The sequence below is a fragment of the Papio anubis genome, chromosome 14 (genome assembly GCF_008728515.1).
Source record: "Papio anubis isolate 15944 chromosome 14, Panubis1.0, whole genome shotgun sequence".
Taxonomy (NCBI): domain Eukaryota; kingdom Metazoa; phylum Chordata; class Mammalia; order Primates; family Cercopithecidae; genus Papio; species Papio anubis.
The window spans coordinates 57,447,569-57,455,976 of record NC_044989.1 but is presented as its reverse complement, the minus strand read 5'-3'; positions in this window follow the sequence as shown (position 1 = coordinate 57,455,976).

Sequence of the window (8,408 nt, the reverse complement as noted above, 5' to 3'; positions counted from 1 at the left end):
CATTAAAAAATTATGTGCTGTTCTTCTCTTTATTCCCTTAAATATTGTGTATAAAGTTCATTAGGGTCACTGTTCCTGGAGATTATCATCAGTGGTATACAACTTTTGACAAATAACTACTATTTAATATTATTTTTCACTCAGTATCTACATATATTATTAGAAAGCAAAACAGTTAAAATATAAACTTTTTCATTAAAAATATTCCTTATCTCTCAGCTAATCATTAGGAGAGGCAAAATGGTAGTTTGCAAGTTTATATTCTACTTGATTTTGATGGTTGTGAGCCTTTGTTTCCTAACTGGATGGGTGATTTACAGTGAGGAGGAACTGGAGAGACTAATACAGAGAATAAAAACCAGTGGAAAATAAGGTTACTACATCTCTTACTTGGAAAAAAAAAAATCCCCATACAGTGAAAGAAATCCAAAGCAATCATGCATTAGGTATCATTTTTCCATGCTGTGATTTTAAATTTTTCCTAAGAATACAGTCAGTATGCATCTTTCCTCAATACTTTGTGTATTTAAGACAATCTAAGTTATTTAAGGCCTTCTGCTGCTCAGTTTTATGTCAGTATACAAAAACTTATAATTTTTTGGAGAATAATTTCTTCTTTTAGTAAAAATAAATATTTGATTCAACTTATGCAGCCCAACAAATATTTAGATTTGGAGCAGAGAGATAAGTAAATTGTTCTGTAACTATTACTTAGGTACCAAATATTGGGAACGTAATTAAAAGGATTTATATAGAGAAATGGTTGAAAACCATAATAGAGCATTAAACTGTAATATGCAGTATATATTAGACTCATAGTCATTCAAATGTCATTCAAATCCAACAAGAAATTCTTGGCATTCAAACCTAATGTATTTCCTGCATGTAATAAGTTTGCGTAGGAAAAGAATCAAATCATAAAGGCATCAGTGGAGATGCAAGTAATCTGCACACACACACATACTCACATACTCTTGGAATGATTGTGACTGCAAATAGCAGAAAACCTGACTGACAATTACTTAAACTCAAAACAAGAAGTTCAGAGCACAGAGTTAGAGACATTTGTTCAGCTGTTTGACATCATCATGGTCTTGGCTTCTACCTGTTTGCTTCTCTGCATAATGACTTGACTTGCCCCGTGTTTTCTCTTTATTTTAGTAAGACGGCTGCTGCAGTCTTGCACATAATATGCTCATTAAAGTTTGAAGAACAAGGAAGGACAGTGCCAGATTCAACTATTTCATTTATCAAAGAGCCAAAGTTTTCCCAGATATTCCTTGAGAGATCTATCTATATCACCTCATAGCTGGAAAAGAAAATGTCACATGCAGCACCATTAGTGGAAGGTGAGAAATAGAGAAAGGTGCAAAGGATAGCTAGTGAATTACCCACTTAACAGAATCTAATGATAAGTAGATATACATACACACACACACACACACACACACACACATATATTACATTTCCATTGTATCTCAGTATTAAGGTTTTCTTTATTAAACAAAAATGTGATTTCTCCCAACTTTTTAATTATCCTGTCACCATTCACCATTATACCAGCACTTCTGTTTATATTGATTACTCAATATATTTTATATTACTTTTGAATCAAGCAAATTTTAAGTTGTATAGACTCAATGTTTGCTTAAAAAATTAAGAGAATCACATAGGCACTTTTAATAATGGTTCTACTTAATTGTAAAATTATGTAGAGCTAAAGAAATTTTAGTATTTCTTAATACATATATGTAAAAATTTAAGTATGACCAAAATATTTCTAAAATATTTTATGAATGTCTTGTGAAATATTAAATTGTGTATATATATATTTGTGCCATCTATATAGGATCAATATGGTTCAAAATAAGTGCTTTAATATGGGAATTTTACCTCTGTTAAGATGGCCATTTGAAAATATACACACATGTATCAGTAGAGATACACACACATAGACACATAAGAGATAATCCATATTGGTAGCTTATCCCAAAAAAAAAAACAAAACTAAAATTTTGGAACAGAATAATCTGAAACATCCAAATATGTATAACTGAAAAAAAGTATGGAACACAGCAAGAAGCTAGAGAAGGCTGTCACGCATATTGCATGGAAAGGGCACAGTTGGGAGTAAATGGACAACCCTAACAAACACCAGCTATAGCTAACTAAATGAAAAAGATAGTTGGTTAGTTGGCATACGGTGTTAGAAATGATTTTACTGGTGGAAATTAAAAATGGTTAAGTATTATGATTTCCTAGAAACACAGAGGCACAAAGAAAAGCAAATATCTCAATTCCAACAGGCTGACACACTTCAAAGTAGAGCTGGAAATTTAGCAAATTTATAAGAGATCACTTAATTCCTTTTCACTAGTAAATGATTATGAGTGGTGGAATTCAGCCTAAGACATAATTTCATTGTTACATACTGCTACATTGTGGATAAGGGATTCTATCTCAACTACATTCACTGGGCTAACAAGGAATACAAAGATAGATGAAACTCCAAGTCTGCAAAACATAAGTTCGTTTTCTAGGCCATGGTTTGGCAAACAATTTCCATGAAGGACCAGGGATAAGGTTTGGCTCTGGGTCCCCACCCAAATCTCACCTTAAATTGTAATAATACTCACATGTTAAGGGTGGGACCAGGTGCAGATAATTAAATCATGGGGGCAGTCACCCTCATGCTGTTCTCATGATAGTGAGTGAGTTCTCATGAGATCTGGTGATTTTTTAAGGGGCTTTTCCCCTTTTAGCTCAGCACCTTTGTCAATTTTGGCTTTTTGCCGTTGCTTTGGTGTTTAGTCCTAAGTCAAAGAACAAAGCTGGAGGCATCCAGCTACCTGACTTCAAACTATACTACAAGGCTACAGTAACCAAAACAGCATGGTACTGGTACCAAAACAGAGATATAGACCAATGGAGACAGAACAGAGTCCTCAGAAATAATACCACACATCTCTACAGCCATCTGATCTTTGACAAACCTGGGAAACAAGAAATGGGAAAGGATTCCTATTTAATAAATGGTGCTGGGAAAATTGGCTAGCCATAAGTAGAAAGCTGAAAATGGATCCTTTCCTTACTCCTTATACGAAATTAATTCAAGATGGATTAGGGCCAAATGTTAGACCCTAATACCATAAAATCCTGGGAAAACCTAGGTAGTACCATTCAGGACATAGGCATGGGCAAGATCTGTGAGGTGATTTTTAGGGGGCTTTTCCCCTTTTAGCTCAGCACCTCTCTCTCCTGCTGCCCTGTAAAAAGATTTCTTCTGCCATGATTGTAAGTTTCCTGAGGGCCCCCTAGCAATGCAGAACGATGAGTCAATTAAACTTTTTTCGTTTATAAATTAGCAGCATGAGAACTGGCTAATATAACCAGAAAGTAAATATTTTAGATATTAGGATCCATATAGTCTCGGTTGCAACTATATATGGCTATAAATATAATCAGCCATAGATAGTAAGTATCTATGAGTGTGACTTATGTTTCAGTAAAGATGTATACCAAATTAGATGATTGCCCCAATTTGACTTTGCAGCAGTAGTTTGTCAACCCCTGATTTCACTATGCAGCTGAAGAAAATACATTATCTGAGGAGAGATTACTAATTATCCAGAACTACCCAAGGCCAGCCACTGAAAGACACTGAAAAGGAGTTCTGTGATTAACTAGACAATGTAGACAGTAGATACCAAAGGTAATAAATTCTCTGTAAGATTTGACTGAATTGAACACCTGAGAAACACTCTCATAGAACACAGAAATTGAATTCAATTATGTGAAAAAATCTCTTCAACAACAATCAGCACTTGATTTTCCATATTTGTCCCATAATGTCACTAATACATCTCTTGGTGGAGGTGTGGCCAAGATGGTCAACTATAAGCAGCTAGTGCATGCTGCTCTCACGGAGAAGATCAGAAGGTGTGAGTAAATACACACCTTCAACTGAAACATCCAGATACATGCACTGGGAATATTCAAGGAAACAATGTGACTCATAAAGAATGGAGAAATGCAAGGTTGCATGACAGCCCACCTGGATAGAAACACAGGGCCAGGGCAACCTCCCCCACCCAGGGAAATGGTGAGTGAATGTGCAGACCTGGGAACCCATGCTTCTCCCACAGATCTTTGCAGACCTCAGGTCAGAAGATCCCCTCATGAACCCACTCCACCGGGGCCTTCAGTCTAGCACAGAGAGCAACATGGAGTGTTGGCAGAGCAGCCATTCAGGTAGACATGACACCCAGGAGCCTTAGATACCCAGGCTTTCTGGTCTTTCTGGGAAAAGCAGCTGCAACTCCAGCAAAGTGGAAGGTTAGATGCCCATATATATCCCTATGAAAGGGGCTGAATCCGGGGGGTTGAGCAGCAACTGTCTGCAGGCCCTGCTTCCATGGTGCTTTGCAGGATAAGACCCATTGGCTTTGCACTCCAGCCAGCCACTGATAGCAGCATTGCACCACCCTAAGATGGAGTTCCCAGGGAGAGAGGTGGGCCGCCATGTTTGCTGTTTGGCTGACTTAGCCATTTTATATGATTTGGCTGTGTCCCAACCCAAATCTCATCTTGAATTGTAGTTCCCATAATTCCCACATGTCGTGGGAGAGACCTGGTGAGAGGTAATTGAATCATGGGGGTGGATTCTCCCAGACTATTCTTGTGATAGTAAGTTCTCATGAGAGCTGATGGTTTTATAAGGGACTTTCCCCTTCATGCTGCTCCCATTCTTCTCCTTCTCACCACCCTGTGAAGAACATGTTTGCTTTTCCTTCTGCCATGATTGTAGGTTTCCTGAGGCCTCCCTAGCCATGCTGAACTGTGAAAATGGACAATACAGCAAATTGGTACTGCAGAGAGTGGGGTGCTGCTATAAAGATACCCAGAAATGTGGAAGCAACTTTGGAACTCTTTAAGAGGCAGAGGTTGGAAAAGATTGGAGGGCTCAAAAGAAGACAGGAAAATGTGGGAAAGTTTGGAACTTACTAGAGATTTGTTGAATGGTTTTGACCAAGATGCTGATAGTGATATGGACAATTAAGTTTGGGTTGACGTGGTATCAGATGACAATGAAGAACTTCTTGAAAACTGGAGCAAAGGTGACTCTTGCTACGCTTTAGCAAAGAGACTGGTGACATTTTGCCCCTGTCCTAGAGATCTGTGGAACTCTGAACTTGAGAGAGATAATTTAGGATATCTTTTGGAAGAAATTTCTAAGTGAAAAGCATTCAAGAAGCAGCAGAGCGTAAAAGTTTGGAAAATTTGCAGCCTGACATGAGGTAGAAAAGAAAAATTCTCTCTCTCTCTCTATTTATTCATTTTTTGAGACAGTGTCTCACTCTGTCACCCAGGCTGAAGTGCCATGGCATGATCTTGGCTCATGGAAAACTCTGCCTCATGGGTTCAAGCAATTCTTGTGCCTCAGCCTCCCGAGTAGCTGGGATTGCAGGTATATGCCACCACACCCAGCTAATTTTTGTATTTTAATAGAGATGGGGTTTCACCATATTGGCCAGGCTGGCCTTGAACTTGTGACCTCAGGTGATCTGCCCACATCAGCCTCCCAAAGTGCTGGGATAACAGGCATGAGCTACCACACCCAGCATAAAAACCCAATTTCTGGGGAGGAATTTAATCTGGCTGCAGAAATTTGTATAAGTAATGAGGAGCTGAATGTTAATCATCAAGTCAGTGGGGAAAATGTTTCCATTTCATGTCAGAGACCTTCACAGTAGCCCCTCCTAACACAGGCCCAGAAGCCTAGGAGGGAAAAATGATTTCATGGGCCTGGCCTAGTGCTCCCCTGGTCTGTGTAGCCTTGGGACATAGTGACCAGCATCCCAGCTGCTTCAGCTCCAGATGTGGGTAAAATGGTTCAGCATACAGCTCAGGCTGCTGCTTCAGAGGGTGCAAGTCCCAAGCCTGGACAGCCTACACATGGTGTTGGGCCTGCAGGTACACAGAAGTCAATAACTGAGGTTTGGGAACCTCTGCCTAGATTTCAGAGAATGTATGGGAATGCCTGGATGTCCAGGCAGAAGTTTGCTGCAGGGGCAGAACCCTCATGGAGAATCTCTGCTAGGGCAGTGCAGAAGGGAAATGTGGGGTTGGAGTCCCCACACAGAGTCCCCACTGGGGCATTGCCTAGTGGAGCTATGAGAAGGGGGCCATCATCCTCCAGACTCCGGAATGGTAGATATACCAACAGCTTACATTATGCACCTGGAAAAGATGCAGATACTCAACGGTGGGAACCCATGAAAGCAGCTGGGAGGGGGGCTGTATCCTGCAAAGTCACAGAGGTGGAGCTGCCTAAGGCCATGGGAGTCCACCTCTTGCATCAGCATCACTGGCATATGAGACATGGAGTCAAAGGAGATCCTTTTAGAACTTTAAGCTTTAATGACTGCCTTATTGGGTTTCAGGTTTGTGTGGAGCCTGTAGCCCCTTTTTTTGGCCAATTTCTCCCATTTGGAACACTTGTATTTACCAAATGCCTGTACCCCCATTATATCTAGGAAGTAACTAACTTGCTTTTGATTTTACAAGCTCAGAGGCAAAAGGAACTTGCCTTGTATGAGATGAGATTTTGAATTTAGACTTTTCAGTGAATGCTGGAATGAGTTAAGACTTTGGGGGACTGTTGGAAGAGCATGATTATGTTTTAAAATGTTAGGACATGAGATTTGGGAGGGGCCAGGGAAGGAATGATATGTTTTGACTGTGTCCCCACCCAAATCTCATCCGGAATTGTAGTTCCCATAATCCCCATGTGTTTTGGGAGGAACCCAGAGGGAGGTCATTGAATCATGGAGGTGGTTTCCCACATGCTACTCTTGTGATAGTAAGTTCTCATGAAATCTGATGGTTTTATTAGGGGCTTCGCCATTCTCTTAGCTCTCATTCTTCTCCTTCCTGCTTCCCTGTGAAAAAGGACTTGTTTGCTTTCCTTTCTGCCATGATTGTTAAGTTTCCTGGGCCCTCTCCAACCATGTTGAACTGTGAGAACTGACTAATACACTGTGCCAGCCTTTAGGCTTTGGAGAGTCCAAACCAACCAGGGACTGAAGTGGTTTTCCAGCACAGCACAGATGCCCTACGAAAATGTAAACAGGCTGCTTTTTAAAGTGGGTCCAGATTCCCATTCCTCTTCACTGGGAACCTCCCAAATGGGGTCTCCAGCCACCTCTTACAGGTGCATTCAGGCAGGCAACAGGTCTGTACCTCCCTAGGACAAAGCCCCCAAAGGGAGAGGTAAGCTGCTGTCTTTTCTGTTTTGTAGGCTTCACTGTTGATACCTTCAGGCACTGGAAAATCCATGGTGAATAAGGACTGAAGTGGACTCCCAGCATACTGCCATAGCCCTATGAAAAGTGGCCAGACTGTTATGTGGGGTCCTGTTCCTATAGCTACTCACTGGGCAGCTCCTCCAGGCCTGGGCCTCTAGTCAACCCTTGCCAGAGCTATCAAGTCAGTCGCAGCTTTGCAATTCCCTGGACAGAGCCTCTAGGGGCAACTGAAAGCCTCTTTGCCACTATCTCTTCAGTGGAACTGTCCTTTCTAGTCCCAGACTAATGAAGGAGCAGAGACCCTAAGTGCTTTTACACTTCCAACAACCTGCAGTCAACCCAAGGAGAAAAGGCCAGTCCATCCCCTATTCTTTTTTTTTTTTTTTTTTTTTTTTTTTTTTTTTTTTTTGGAGACGGAGTCTCGCTCTGTAGCCCAGGCTGGAGTGCAGTGGCCGGATCTCAGCTCACTGCAAGCTCCGCCTCCCGGGTTCACGCCATTCTCCGGCCTCAGCCTCCCGAGTAGCTGGGACTACAGGCGCCCGCCACCTCGCCCGGCTATTTTTTGTATTTCTTAGTAGAGACGGGGTTTCACCGTGTTAGCCAGGATGGTCTCGATCTCCTGACCTCGTGATCCGCCCATCTCGGCCTCCCAAAGTGCTGGGATTACAGGCTTGAGCCACCGCGCCCGGCCAGTCCATCCCCTATTCTATCCCTGACTTTTGTCAGTAGACTATAACCCGTAGCTTTGACCCACAGCATAGACCCTCCATCCTAGGCTGACTGCACTGAACGATTTGACCTGCATCTCTCTTGGGTGGAGCCCCCAGAAGACAAACAAAAGACCCTTGGCCACAACCACTACGAAGGTCCCTTCCTCTGCTGCCTCCAAGTTGGGGAAGGAACAGTAACCCTGAGATTGCACCCGAGTTTCAGTGGGCAGCCAAGGAGTGCCAGGCTGTGATCTACAGCCATTGCTCCAGGGGGAAAGGAACCCACACTTTGAGAACATTGAGAGGGAACACAGCTGCAACTACGAAGTAACATAGGGGAGCCACACAATCAAGCAAGAGTCTACTAACAGACCAATATGCCTAAGTGCCA